This window comes from Mandrillus leucophaeus, unplaced genomic scaffold (assembly GCF_000951045.1).
Source record: "Mandrillus leucophaeus isolate KB7577 unplaced genomic scaffold, Mleu.le_1.0 Scaffold174, whole genome shotgun sequence".
NCBI classification, from domain to species: Eukaryota; Metazoa; Chordata; class Mammalia; order Primates; family Cercopithecidae; genus Mandrillus; species Mandrillus leucophaeus.
The window spans coordinates 1,973,359-1,989,703 of NW_012101743.1; the positions used below are offsets into that span (position 1 = coordinate 1,973,359).

The window sequence follows — 16,345 nt, forward strand, 5'->3', positions numbered from 1 at the left end:
GAGGGGAGGGGAGGGGAGGGGAGGGGAGGAAGGAAGGAAGGAAGAAAGAAAAGACACTTACCCTTGACTATACAAATGAGCTATACTATTTATATAATAAATCTTTCTCTATGTACATACTTTTTGTCTATACAAAGTCAAAATTCCCTCACAGGCACACGAAGTAAAGGTTCTCTCCTCACGCTTTTCATTTTTAGATGATGCCTAATATACTATAGAGAGCTCTGCTTATTGTTCTTTGTAATTTTTGGCAAAATACAGTATACCATTTTCACTTTCTACAAAACAATTTTTGAACAATGGCTCCAAAATGCACCGGGAGAGTTCATGCCACTAGTTAATGTACCTAGTCTCCGAATGGCTGGCAAAATAGCACGGGCTGATGCTGCAGCTGCTACCACGTTCTCAGTTGCTTCTGGAATTTTTATAGTTTATTGGCGTAATATGAGAATATATACAATTATCTATAGTATGTCATGACTAATACATATGCAATACTAATACTATAAGCTTGCTACTTACACTTACTTTCTCCATTAAGAAAAACACTGACATCGTTATGTTAATTATCATGGGAATTGATAGTATATCACATTTTTGCTTTTGAGCAAAAACGAGAACCCATTAAGTTCATATTTTTTAAATGGCATATTAGACAATATGTCAGTTTCATGACCCATTCAGCCTTCAACCCAGCCCACCTACTTAAAACTGCCAATGATTTCCCTCAGCAGCCTGTTATTCAAATCCCTCCATTTTCTAGCCCAATTTTTCTGTATTCTCTCTTACTACTAAATATCACTCAACTAAAGAGATCTCAAAATTCTCCCGTATATCCTTGTCTTTCCATTTTTATTTATACATTGCCTATATCTTGAATGTCCTCTCATATCAAAATCCTACTCAGCCACCAAGGCTCACTGTAAAACCAAGATCCTTGGTCAAACCTAACTTGACTATTCCAATCATTTCTACTCCTTCGGCAACTTTTTCTCAATCACCTCTTTCATGTCTATATATATCATCTGTCTAACAATATTGCAAGATCCTTGAAAGTGGAGGCCCTTGAGCAACTAATTTAACTTCCTTCTATGTATTAGTCATGTGTCCTTTTAAAATCTTTTAGAAGGGCTGGATTAAACGATCCCTAGGGCTCTTCCTAACTCTTACACATCAATTGTTTGTGCCTTCTATAATTTATATATTAATCAACTGATGTTTATTTCAAATTATTTTATTTTATCAACACCTTTTACAAAATTACCCAGTTCTAGCTACCAGAAAATACTCTAAGTATTGCAATTTCCAGATGGTAGATAGGAAGAGTTGACATCTTAATCAAAGAGTCATAATTAGTAAACTAAATATTCATTCATTTTCTTACCAACAAACATTAACTAAAGCTCAACTCTGGAGCAGGTATCATGCCAGACAATACAGATAACTGAGTTGGCCCCTTCACTCAAGGAATTCACAATCCAGGGAGAGAGATACAGAAGGAAAAACACTACTTATAATAAAGGTTGCTAAAGAGAGTCATGAGCAATACTATGGAAATACATGAAAGAAACACATAACAGGGGTTTGGAGTAGAGGAGGCTCAAGAAAACCTTCCCAGAAGAGGTGCTATCTAAACTGAACCCTGAAGGACAAAAAGTAGTCAGCAGTTTAGGCTAAGTAATGATATGGTTTGGCTCTGTGTCCCCACCCAAATCTCATCTCAATTTATAATCCCCAAATGTCAAGGGAGGGACCCGTAATCCCCATGTGTCAAGGGAGAGAGGTGATTGGATCATGGGTGCAGTTTTCCCCATGCTGTTCTCATGATAGTTCTAACGAGATCCGATGGTTTTATAAGTGTTTAGAAGTCCCTCTGTCACTCTTCTCTCTCCTGCCACCTTGTGAAGAAGGTGCTTGCTTCCCCTTCACCTTCCACCATGATTATAAGTTTACTGAGGCTCCCCCTCCATCAAAACTGTGATTCAATTAAAACTCTTTCCTTTATAAATTATCCAGTCTTGGATACTTCTTTATAGTAGTGTGAAAACAAACTAATACAAGTAGCAAGTACAAATGTGTGATAAGAGAGCATGGCCAGTTTGGGGAAGTCCAAGTAGTCCCCATAAGGCTGTAACTTTGAATGGGGTGAGACAGGAGCTAGACGTACAGGCAGGAGTCAAGTCATGATGGGCTTGTATACTCTGCTGAGAAGTTTTAATTTTTACCCTGAAGCAAATGTGTAGCTGATGTCATAGAGATAATATCTCCAGATAAGAAATTGATGAATGATTAAAGGTTTACATTATGGACAATGTATAGCAGAGAGTGTTAGTTATTCCCCAATATCTGTTCTTCCCAGCTCATATAGTAATAAATTTTTTGATTGGTACATATCCATGTAGTGAAGGGCCACATTTTCCAGCTTCTCTTGTAGCTAGGTATCACCAGAGGATTAAGTTCTGGCCAGTGGGGTATGTGTGAAAGTGATGTGTGCAAATGCTAAATTACATCCTTAAAGGAAAGGAGTGTGTTTTCTTCTGCCGCTTTTCCTATTCCTTTGAATGTAACGTTCTTAGAGAAGATCAAAGAGAGTGCATATAAAACTGAGAGTGCCTCACAGAATGAAGATAGAACTTTGTTCACCACTGCATCCCCATCACCTGGGTTAAAGAAAGTACTTGCTAATTTCTGTTGAATTAATTTGTGTAAAATACCTCATTTTCTATCATTAGAGAAACAAAGTGCTGCCCTACATAGTAAGGCTAATTAAAGCTAGCGAATCTTCTTTATGTGCAGATAAAGCAGATCCCCCTATAAAACAGGTAGATGGACCTAACCTACACGCAGAGTCATTCTAAATCACTTAAGACTTTACCATTTTAGGCACTGATTTAAGCAGAAAATCAAACTATTGTGAAGTAATAGTTTATGAGTATAATGTAATAGGTTCATTTGTTAAAATCAATAAATGATACATTAAGTCGCAGAAAACTCAATATTCACATTACTCAAAATCCTCTCTCCTAAATGATGTGATACTTTCTCATTCAGCATGCCCCTCTTATACCAGACCAATTTCGCTTGCCTTAAATGAATAGGCTTCTAACCTCTTTTAACATAACCCAATATCACAATGGCTAATAACCAAAATCTAGCCGTGAGGAAAGGTACCATCATACACACAAGCCAGAATTTCTAAATCAAGCAAGCTTTTTGTTTTTAACTCTGCGGCACCTGACTCCCTGATCCCAGGTGATGTCAACTATTGAGCTTAGCATAAAGAGGCGCCTCCACCTAATTAATATAAAGGTGTGCTTAGTTTTTTTATTCTAGTGACAGCAGTGCCATCTTAATTGATTCTATCCTACCTACTAGCTGTGAAATCACTACACCTTTGCCATACATGGCAAAGCAGAAATTCCATCTATGCAAATAAAAAAATATACTTAAGATTCACAGGAAATCATTTTATCAACTCACTTTAATTTCAACTAAAACTACTTTGCCCCCTGAGTAGAAACAATCCAAGTATATAATAGACATTTTAAAATACCCAAAAAGTGTAAAATAACGTTTCAAGATCATTCTGAAAGAAAAATTTGGTAAAATTAAAAGTAGGAAAAATCATAAAAAGAAAAAGAGAACAACCTAAGATTAACTCATTTTAAAAGACACTTATGTTCTTTAGGACATTTAATTATGTCTGAAGGTCATTTTTTAATAATAGAAGGAGATAGTAATTATTTAGTCTGAAAGATACACTGACTGTAGCCTATTACTTTATTGAAGACCTGGGAACAGCCTGCCTCCCCCAACACACACACAGATGTTTGGTTTGGTAACTCCCACTGGACAGAAACACAGTCCTTGACTATAAACACTAACTGTATGTTTTTTGAAGTCTAAATAGCTGAAAAGTCAGTGGCCAAACTTTTTTTAATTCCAGTTGTTTCATACTATCTGTACACAGTATCATGGAATACATTTTATAAGATATTTTTCAGCCACATGCAGTTGCTCACACCTGTAATCCCAGTACTTTGGGAGGCCAAGGTGGGAGGACCACTTGAGCCCAGAAGTTCAAGAACAGCCTGGGCAACATACCGAGGCCTCATTTCCACTAAAAAAAAAAAAAAAAAATTGCTAGGCATGTTGATGTGCGCCTGTGGTCCCAGCTACTCAGGAGGCTGAGGTGGGAGAAACATTTGAGCCCCAGAGGTCAAGTCTGCAGTAAGCTGTGATCATGCCACTGCATCCTAGCCTGGAAAACAGAATGAAGTCCTGTCTCAAAAAAAAAAAAAAAAAAAAAAAAGACATTTTCCACAACACACCACCCCAATACTATGCCCCAGCCAAACAAAAGGTGTGGGGGAGTTGCTTTTACCTCTATCATCTGTCCACTAGTAACCTATGCCAGGTATAACCTTTAGAAGTATTTAAAAATATCAGTGTATACACATAAAATTTCTCAGAAATCTTTGGCTCTGGCCCATTATAGAGCATACACAGACAAGGAGGCAGCCACTCATACTAGTGGGTTTAGCAGTTTTGTTTTAAATACAAGTCTGGCTTTGCTATTTAGAACTAAGATCAATACCTTTATGACAAATACAAATATACAATCAACTTGAATTGAGAATTCAAAATTAGACCAATCCATAATCCCTTGAAAGACTGTCACCGATCAAAATTAAATTAAAAGGAGGAAGAGCTCTACAGCAATTTGGAGCTAGACTGCAGAAAAACGGCATGAGGTCTGTTAGACTGAGCATAAATCATGAATATTTTGATAGAGAAGCAGTAGTACCAACAGACACACTAGTTCCATCCTCTTTGTGGCCACATTTGTTTCAAAGCAAGTTTCTCTTTTTGAGGTGATAAAAATGTTCTAAAATTGTGGTGACAGTTGCTCAGCTCTGTGAGTATACTAAACACTACTGAATTATATTAAACAGGTAAATTGTATGATGAGTGAATTATATCTTAGTAAAGCCGTTAAATATTTTTTTCAACACAGGATTGTGAAGTCAAATATTGTACACAAAAACAGAGCTCTGATTAGCCACCAGTAAAAAGATTCCCAATTTGTTTTAACCTCTAAAGTTTTTTTCCAGTTTAAAATAAACACGCCCACACACACATATACAGACATGCACCTGTGCACACACACATGCACATATGTACACATAGCTTTGGGCATTAAAATATTCAGAAATATGTTCCTTGCTTTTCAATAAGACCTCCTTGAAAAGTGCCTTCTTCAAAATATCTTTCCAACTTTAACACCCTCATCTGATCATTTCTCTGTATTTCTCTAGAATCTGTTTTCTAACATGCCTTTTTTAAATATCATGCTCTCTTATATAATGGCTTCTGTCAGAGACAGAATGAAAGGAAGTGTTGTGGTTAAAAGCATAGACTCAAGAATCAGACTACATGGATTTTATTCCTAGCTCTTACATTTATTAGGTGTGTAACCACAGGCAAGTTATCCAGCATCTATGTGCCTCAGTTTCCTCATCTGTAAAGTGGAGCTAGTAATAGTTCCTACCTCATCATATTGTTATATGGTTTAAATGTATCAATGCATCAGATGCACTTGGAAGGGTCCCAGGCTCATAATGAGTGCAATAATGATTTATTAGTCACTGGCTGGTTGGTAATAATATTAGTATTGGCCGATATCAAATTGACTTATGTTCTCTGTTGCCCCTGGCAAGATTATAATCTATTTCAGGGCAGTGAATACATTTTCTACCTCCTAGTAGAGTGCTTAACGTATGATTGCTTGTTCATAAATGTTTACATGGATACTGTACCTATATGATACCAAAAGTACTTATAAAATTCTTACTAAATCCAAAACTCATTTTGATAAATACCAAATTGTGCAAGAAAGTGTATAGGTATAGAATGTAGGTATCACAACTACTGACATTTTGCTTTAACCCCATCAATTGAAAGGCTACAGATATTAAAGGATCCTTTGGGCTAAAGAGCTTTTAATATCATTAGTACAAAAGCATTGGATTAGAAACTAAAGGCCTACTCTTAGCTCCACCTCACAGGATGCAACCCTTCTGCAATTTACTTAAACTCACTGTGCATATTCCACAGGAATAAACAGAATAAGGACAGTTAATCATGCTTCAAAAGAAAGATGCTCTAAAAATAAAGGGTATTATCTTTATTTAAGGTTTCAGCTAATGACCTAATGGTAGAGTAAGTCTAATTTTCTAAAATATATATATATTTGACTATTGTCTTTTTATCATCAAATGATACTGAGAATGATAGCTATCTATAAATGTAGGTATCACTGCTAATAAATATTTCATCAATATAGTGAGCTAAGTTTTTCAAGCACTTGGATATACATTATCTTAATAACAGTCACAAAAACCTGTGAATATACAGTATATGACCAATGTGTTACCTGGTCTTTTCCCTTCTGTGCACCTGTGGCATTTCATAACCAAGGATTGTCTGTCTCATCATTTGTCTGACATTGGAACCAAAGGGCATCATGTAAGAAAGTAGGAAAGATACATTCATGTACTTTCAACTTAAAAGATTAGTCTATCCCTCTAACATCTAAAGCTGTTCTCAATACTCCATTTAGATTTATCCATTCATCAAAGCTACTATCAAACTTTTATCTTCTCTTAAAGTATTATTTGATTTGCTATTAGAGTAATCATGATAAAAACTTGAAATAACCATAACAACTCAAAATCCATAAAAAGACATTATTCACAACAGAATTACACCTCTTCTCAATGACTTAACTATTACAAATGCTTCAGTATTTTCTTCTTTGGCGACTTAAAATCTGGAACAATTAGCGATAAATCAGAAAAATGTGTGACCTCTGTGATTATCAGAAGACCAAATGTTTTCATGTTTAAAAGACAACATTGTTCATAGTATACATTATTCTGCATATCCCTTTTCCTTCAAAATGGATATTAAAATTTAAAATCCTATTAAACCAAACAGTATCACATTTAAATAAATATTGGGTTAATTGTATTAAAAACTGACATTTTTCTTGGATTCAATGTGATGCCATATTTGAGTAAGTAATAAGCCAAGCATTCACCGTAAACTTTCTCGTCTGCCAGAAAACTAGTGTTACTTCTAAACAGTCTACTCACCACTTACGAGATGCACATTCGAAAAACAGCATTCCAGCTAGGATTAAGACAATATAAACAAAGAAGACACACAATATCACATTTCTGCTTCATATATGATTGGCAAAGCTCCTATAGTATGCTCCAAGTTACCAACTAATTCAGCCACAAATCGATGAAAATAGTCAATAATAAGTAAAGTTATATTTCATATGTGGCTTAAGTGTGCTTAGCACTCTATATGCGTTACTAATTTAATCCTTAAACTACATGAGATAGTTTACAAGGGAGATAAACAAGGTTCAGAGAGGTGAAGCAAGTTGCCCAACAAGAGGCAGTCAGGATTTGAACCCAAGCCTATGATTCCAAGGTTCAAGATCATAGCCATTAAGCTCTACTGCCTTTCCACTAAGAAATATCCAAGAGTGAGGCCAGGTGCAGTGGCTCATGTCTGTAATCGCAGCAAATTGGGACGATGAGGATTGCTTGAGCCCAGGACCAGCCTGAGCACATGGTGAAACCCTGTCTCTACAAAAAATACATAAAATTAGCCAGGCGTGGTGGCATGCACCTGTAGTCCCAGCTACTTGGGAGGCTGAGGTGGGAGGATCAGTTGAACTTGGGAGGTTGAAGCTGTAGTGATCCTTGACTTTGCACCACTGCACTCCAGCCTGAGTGACAGAGTGAGACCCTGTCATCTTAAGAAAAAAAAGAAACATCCAAGAGTGGAACAGAAAACTTTGTTGAAATGATCTTTAGAAATGTATCGCCATTTTTTAAAAGTGGGACCAAGAAACAAAACTCTACAAGCTACAAGCAAAACTCTTATCTCCTTTTACTGAACAGACTGTAAAAGCACTTCACACATAGACTATAAAGACCATCCATTAATCACAATCCTCTATACCCATGTCCTTACAAGCTTTGAGCAGTAACACAACAATATAACAATGTCAGGCCCTGTGAACTATGTCTGGCATGGAACAACAACAATGAAAGTGGGACTGCAATAATGAAAATCAGTTGAAAGATTTAGTGTTTGACTTACTCCATTTACTTTCATCCCCTTTCTTCACTGCCTTTTTCTTCTTCATCTTTCTCATCTGGAGCAAATTAAACCATCACATTGTAACAGGCATTCCTCCAATGCTCTGCTGGCCTATTTTCAAAACCATCTCAAACTGTAGAAACCTTTTATCAACCTCAAAGCACATAATCCTTGACAACTTTCTTCTAGTATTAACTATTTCAGTGGCCAGCAATTAACAAAGCAATTTGTATCCTATGTTGTAAATGAAAGCAACTTTAAAGTTAGCAAAAGTGAACTTCAAATCAGTGAGACAGGCAAGTGTGCACAGAACAAGGCAAAGGTTTGACACCAAGAACTGTGCTGCTTTAAGTTCGTGGTCCTTGTGTTTTAATAACCTCTAACTTTTTTTTTGTTTGTTTGTTTGTTTGTTTGTTTTTTTGAAACAGGTTCTCACTCCATCACCCAGACTGAAGAGCAGTGGTGTGATTATAGCCCACTGCAACCTTGAACTCCTGGGCTCAAGGGATCCTCCTGCCTAAACGTCCCAAGTAGTTGAGACTATAGGCGTGTGCCTCCATGCCCAGCTAATTTTTTAATTTTTTTTTGTTGTTGTTGTTCTTATACAGACAGGGTCTCGCTTTGTTGACCAGGATGGTCTTGAACTCCTGGGCTCAAGCAATGCTCCCGCCTAGGCATCCCAAAGTGTTGGGATAACAGGAGTGAGCCACTGCGTCTGGCTCTAATCTTAAGATATCATTCCCTAGGCAGGTCCTTCTCAGTCACCCTTAGCCATTACCCACCAACATTAAAAACTCTGTAAGAACTCAACACATGTTTAGATTTAGACCATTAGACCAAGGGTAGCCAATATGTACCCTTGAAATTGCGCAACAGAGAAAAACATTAATATCCATTAACTTTTCCACAGGTCATCATGGGAATTTATGGCTATGAAAATGTTTGGGTGTTTGACTAAAAGAACAGATTCGGGCAGTACAGCACCACCTCAGTGTTTTCCAAAGGGTCATCTCAGGGTTACCACAGCTGTCCTTGTAAGCAGAGACTTTCTCTGAAATATTGGGGTTTACCTCAAATTTTCTATGAATATTGCGTTCTAAGGCAAATTCATGTATCTGAATTTGCTTAAAGATTTTTAAATAGCTACCAGTTAATGTTCTCCTAAATCTCTGTGTAAAACAGATGCTTCAAGAAAATACAAGCTGCTTTATTTTGCGGCTCCTGGGCGCACTACCTTGTCACCACTCTGCTCAATCAGTACATGTGCTCCACTTTGAAGGACCCAAAGTAATGGAAAGAGCACTAGATAGAGATTCTATTTGTTTAGACTAGCACAATGCTTGGAATATAATAGGCACTTAACTAAGTATTTGTTGAATGAATTGGCAGGATGGTTTCAAGGACTAGTTTTCAACTGCAAGAAAATTGCAGAAAAAATCCTTTGAGACATATAATTACTAGCAACCCCACAAAAGTAAAGAAAAAAAAACAGGCCAGGTACGGTGGCTCATGCCTGTAATCCCAATACTTTGGGAGGCCACAGCATGAGGATCACTTGAGGCCAGGGGTTCAAGACCAGCCTGGGCAGCATAGTGAAATCTCATCTCTACCAAAAACAAAAACTTAAGAAAATATACCAACTGTATATTGGTAAAGAACAAGAAAATCCATTTTGTTTTAGTTTAGTCAGAAAAGAAAATGCTGTCAAGATGTTATATAAAGATAATACCATGGGGGGTTGTGTTAAGATAATTAAAACCCAGTTCATATCATGGACACCAAGAAGAGTTTTCAATTAACTCTTGGGTTTTCCTTTGCATGTTTTTAATCTTAATGATGTCAAGTTTACAGAGGAAAATAAAGAATTGTAACGCACACTCATGTTCCCATGTAACCATGCAGGGCGCTGGGGCTAAGGAAGGTCAGGAATCATGTCTCATTTGTTTTCTACCTTTCTCTTGCTTTTTTGTTGTTGTTGTTGTTGTTGTTGAAATTGAGTCTCACCCTGTCACCAGGCTGGAGTGCAGTGGCACGATCTTGGCTCACTGCAACCTCTGACTCCCTGGCTCAAGCGATTCTCCTGCCTCAGCCTCCCGAGTAGCTGGGATTACAGGCACACGCCACCACACCCAGCTCATTTTTGTATTTTTAGTAGAGACAAGGTTTCACCATGTTGGCCAGGATGGTCTCGATCTCCTGATCTCATGATCCACCCGCCTTGGCCTCCCAAAGTGCTGGGATTACAGGCGTGAGCCACCATGCCCGGCTTTCTCTTGCTTTTAATACAGATTTCTATACACATTAGCAGTTCAACAAATGTTCAACAACTACAAAAAAAAAATAAGTGTCTAATCACACTAAATAAATTCTTAACTGAATTTCTTACCCTCGCCCCCACAAAAGACTCTCTTGTGCTAAAGAAGCATAGTTTGGTTTAAATAACAACAGAAAAACAAAAAGTAAAGTGCTCTGAATGGTATCAGATGAGAGTACCAACAGACGAGTCTTGGCTCATTTCAATTACATGACCCTGCCATATCTATTTCCCTATGACATGAGGACCATTCAGCGAGTCCTCTATTCACAGAGTTACTGCATGAGTCAATCAGTACATATTTACATGGTAACTATTATGAGCAAGCTATTGTGGAAAGATAAAGTAGTTTATTTACCTCCCTAATCACCACCCACAGCAACAACATACTATGTGCAAGGCCCTGATTTAAGCAGTTTACTGCAAGGTGTACAATCTCATTTTAAAATCTTGGTGCCAGATGTGTTTCTGAATTTAGGAATGTCCAAACCTTTAGACAGGAAATAAACTTCATATACCATATGTTATGTAATACACCATTAGGGTCTATGGTGCAACCCCATAAACATATTAGCAATTCTATAGCAAAACAAAATAAAGATCAACATTAAGTAGAATAAAGACTATAAATACCCTATGCCAGTTTAAGTCAGGTTTTGCCACCACATGAGTTTTGGCATCTAAGTTACCAAATAACATTTTTATCAGTTTTCAGAGCTTTTGAAATTTAAAAATTGCAAACAAATTGTGGGCCTAGGCCAGGGGAGGTGGCTCACGCCTGCAATCCCAGCACTTTGGGAGCCCAAAATGGGTGGACTACCTGAGGTCAAGAGTTTGAGACCAGCTTCGCCAACACGGTGAAACCCGTCTCTACTAAAAATAAAAAGTTAGGCCAGGAGCAGTGGCTCACGCCTGTAATCTCAACACTTTGGGAGGCCGAGGTGGGTGGATCACGAGGTCAGGAGATCGAGACCATCATCACTAACATGGTGAAACCCCGTCTCTACTAAAAATACAAAAAATTAGCCTGGCGTGGTGGCACGCACCTGCAGTCCCAGCTACTTGGGAGGCTGAGGTAGGAGAATCGCTTGAACCCGGGAGGCAGAGGTTGCAGTGAGCCGGGATCATGCCACTGCACTCCAGCCTGGGCAACAGAGCCAGACTCCGTCTCAACAAAAAAAAAAAAAAAAGAAAGAAAGAAAGAAAAAGAAAAAGTGGGCCTAGCTAATTCATGTAATCTTAGCAAGTACCATAAGAGGCAAGTTCTATTATCCCTTTTTTACATATAAGATAACTGAGGTACAGAGAGGTTTACTAACTCACCCAGTGTCCCACAACTATTAAGTCTCCTAGCTGGAATTGAAACCTAGGTGGCCTAGTTCCAGAGCTTGAACTCTGAACAAGTATGCTCTACAACCTCTCTCAGAAACCACTTCAGAACACCAGACAAACACATGAAAAGTATATCAAAAAATTAATAGGAGAAACATCACAAGACAGCATTTATTCATTATTCAATAACTATTTATAAAGTGCATACCATGTGCTGGGTGCTCAGAATACAACAGCGAGCGAACCAGATAAGGTCTAGGTGGCCTTCATGAAGCCAGAGGCAAGTGGGGAGATGGCCAGGCATCAAAATAAGCATAATTATGACACAACAGGGCAAGTGCTGTTCACCTTCAGATGGGGAGATCTAGTTCAATGAGGAATAGTGTAATAGGACCTGGGATTCGAAATGACAAAAAAGAAAGACATGGCATCCATTTGACAAGCACCTACTGTGCACCTACTCTATGCCAGGAATAATGCTAAGCACAAAAGTTCCAAACTGGGGAAAATCAGTTTAAACCAATAGAGATTTGTGAAAGAGAATAATAAGGACATATGGGAAAGTAGGCTGGGATCAAATCATGGAGGATCCTTGCTTGAGTGGCTCAGTTAAGGAGGAAGTTGACCCTGCAAGCACTGATCAAGGTTATTTTGCATGTTATTCCCCCACAATATTAGGATTTACTCCTGTGGAATGTCAATAATCATCTGCATTCCTATTTGGGACCAACTAGACCTCAAAGCTGGACTGCTTTCAAGGAAGGGCTTAGGGCAATAAATTCATTGAAGCTTCAGGAAACACAGTAGCCCTAATCTCTCAAGGAATAAAAGTATGGCCATTTGAACATGTTGGAGAGGCAACAGGTAAAAGAAAATGATAAGCCCTTCTTAAAATTCCAAAGGCCCTTTCTAAAACCTAGGTTATTCCTTTACACACAAATAAAATGTCCAACCTTCCAAAGGAAACATATTTCCATGAGAAAATAAGACATCATTCTTTGAAAAATAAATTCTTAAGTTGAACAATGATCTGATTTTTAATACAGTTGGTGACAACTTACCTTGTAGCACAAGTCACAATGTGACAGTGGAAAGTAAACTGCCTTTTAACATACTCACCTCAGTGTTCCCATTCCCCCATCCCCTTACCTAAACAGAGTAGAGGAACTGGATTACATGATTATTTAGCATATTGATCATACAGGTTTTTTTTATTCTCAGGTATTAATATAAATGACTGAGTGAGTAGACATTCTATTTATCCTCTGCAAAACTTTTTTTTAATTTCCTTGGATAATTTTTTTAAGCCAATGACCTTCCCCAGGAAAGACTCTTCAGTGGCTTCCTATTGTTCTAAGAATCAAACCCAAATTCTTTCTCAGGACCTCCAAGTCCTATTTATCTGTTATTGAGCTGCTTCTAGGCTCTGTAACATCTTCTTTAATCACTACCAGCTCACTAGGATCCAGTCATGCTGACTTGCTTTCTGCTCTTCAAAAACGCCAAGTCTCTTTTTCCCCCCTCAAGGCCTTGGCTCTTACTCTTCTCTCTGCAAGAATGTTATCTGGGGAATGTTCTCCCAGATTCTGACAAGGTAGGCCTATTCTCTCTTCTCTTTCAGGTCTCTGCTCAATCATCTTCTCTGAGAGGCCTTTTCTGACTTCCGACACTAAAATAGGCCCTTCCTAGTTATCTGTATCATATTCCCCTACTTATTGTCATTGCTGTTACTACAGTCTATAAGGATCTTCTTCATTTGTTTGCTTGTTTATTGTCTATATTCTCTGGTAGCATATAAGCACTGCGATACTCCACAAGAGCAAAGATCATGCTTTATGAGGTTTATCATTGTGCCTAATACAGGGCCTTGGCACACAAGTACCAAATAGATTTTGTAAAATGAATTAGTAAATGAATGAATGATACAAAAAAACTGATTGTTATGAATATCAGTAACTTGAGAAAGCCGTTTTTATAATTTTGAGATATTTTCTCTAGGGCTACTCATTTCTCTACAGTCTTTCCACATGTTCTGAAATAATTCCTGCAAATTTGTTGTATTATTTCATAGCAATAAAAATACATCGGTTTCAATCAGTGGATTTAAGAAAAAAATATTTTCAAGAGGTTTTAGTGGTTTACCAAACATCAATAAAAATCAAACAATTTGAAAATTGGTCAGTCTCATTTCACTACCGCAAGTCAAATTACATGAAGAGAATGTGAAATGTAAATAAAATGAGAAAGAAGATAATCCAATAAATAAGTGCAGTTACATTTAGTAATAACAGAAATATCCAGTCTGATAACCTCTAGGTGTACCAGATGGACTATCAAACACATATTGAGTCATATTGAAGATTCAGAGCAAAATGCTTATGGCTAATTCACATCCACCTTTATTCTTTTCCTGGCAAATACAGTCTTACTATGCAATCACATTACTAGCAATCTTAGCTTAGATTTTGTATCAATAACAATCATGAAAAGAAAAAAGTAAGAAAATAGTATAAACTCTTTTCCTTGAAAAAGTTGTAAGTTTTTATGTCTTTTGAGAATGGTTTGCTAAGAAAATTACAGATTTAGAAAGGTGGGCCTATTAGAATAAGTACCCTTTCCCTACTACATTCCATTTTTTAATAAACCTCAAGTAAACCCAGGAATTTACCAAATCAATTGGGAAACTACAAATCATCTGCAAGTTATCTAACTAAATGCATAAGCAATAGGCTTTACTTTTCTTGTGAAAACTACTTTCTTCAGAACATCAACTAAGCCTTATATAATCACACGACACTTTTTGAAGTGTGTTTATAAAAATGGCAAATTAAAAACCTTGGGTTTTTTAATAATTGAAGCTCTTATTTATCTGTTTTTTAAATACATCATTTGATGTTGCAGCAGAAACTACTCTCATCTCACTGCCATAAGAAGTGCCACCGGGACAGTGAAATTTAGCCATTATCTTCATTCACAACCTGGTTTCTTCTGAGATTGCTGCCAATTAGTGCACACTGTGTCAATGGCAACACTAGGTCACACATCAGGCAAACAACTCTTTTACCGTTAAGTATGAGGCTATTAATAAAAACTTGCAGTTAAGGGAGCTAATATTTTTAGAAGTAAAATGATGTCATAAATGCTGAATTATTTCATTTTTCTCAGTTTTTAAATTTGAACACTAGATACAGCCTATTTCCAAAAACACAGCTGCATATGTCAGCATGTGCTTGTTCACTGGTATTTGCCTCCACTGTGTGCTTCTCCATTCAGTTTTCTTCACACACTAATTGCAGTATGGAAGTGAGCAAATGAACCTCAGTATGGGAGCTAACACTACAACTACATGGGGAGAAAGTGATATCCCTAAGAGTGAGTAGTCTTTTTTGTAACTACGTGGTTTTAAAATACGCTGCTTTTAGAGGGTTTATACAAATATGAAATCTACTGTTAAGAAACTGTGGCTTCAAAGAAAATAATAAATTTTTTAAAAAGCAGGTGCTCTCCAGAGACAGTTTTAAATTCCAGCGTTTCTTAGTCTCCATTCAATGTGCTTAGTTGCCAGCCTATGCTAACTTGAACGACTTTATCCCAAACCACTAAAGTCCTCTGACTACATTAAAACTATGAACATCCCAGTTTACAAATAGAGAAATGGAGCCAGGCATCACAAGCCCCACCAATCCTCTCTCTCAGGCCTGTTCAGCACCCAGGGAATAATCAGATTTAGGACCATGTACGAAAATTGCGTACAAACATATATACATACATTTTAAGTGACTATTGTTCTTGGGCCAAGTTAATGAAACCTAGAAAGAAACTTTAAAGTTCCCTAGTTGATATTTACTAAGGCTATTTAGTGAAGGGATGATCTCATCACTTTCAGTAAACTGTAGCCTAGACTATAAGCCTCCACGAAAATCATTAGTCAACTGTGATTAAACAAGCAAACAAAAAAAAAAAGTCAAAATATTCAGAGCTGAAGACATTCAGAGCGAAGTTAAAAGCTTCGAGGAAGAAGAGGAGAGTGCTCCTGACTTGGGAGCCAGGAGAGGAGCCTCCTAAGTTAGAAGCTTCTGAAGGAGAGATGGATTAGGAGGCACAAAGCAGAAACTGTTAGAGGGCAAGAGACAGTGGGGCCGGGGCGGGCAGAGGGACCCCAGACCGTCAGGGCAGCAACAGCGAGGCCCAGAGAAGAAAATCTTGGAGAGATGACAAAGAAGCACAGGAAAGCCGGCTTCTGGGGTCCTAGAAAAACCCAGGCGTCCGACGGAGCCAGAAGGACCGGGAGAACGGGATGCGAAGGTGTAAGGATGAGGGCGCGCACCAGCACGCGGGAGAAAAAGAGGGGGCGGCGGGCAAAACGAAGCTGGTTCCCTGCTCCTCTACTCCTCTGCCCCTGGTACAGATCGCAACTCCTCGCCGCGCACCGCGCAGCGCCAGGTCCGGAGGCAGGGAAGCGGCTGATGGAGCCCCTGTGACTTCGGGACCCTGCCTCACCTTGCTCGCCGCGTC

General features: G+C 38.0%; 1 protein-coding gene across 1 annotated transcript in view; it reads right to left on the bottom strand.

The window, feature by feature from the left end:
- KLHL13 (kelch-like family member 13) overlaps nucleotides 1-16,345 on the bottom strand; it is a 195,461-nt gene that overhangs the window by 178,312 nt on the left and 804 nt on the right. The gene's annotated exons all lie outside the window — the stretch shown is intronic.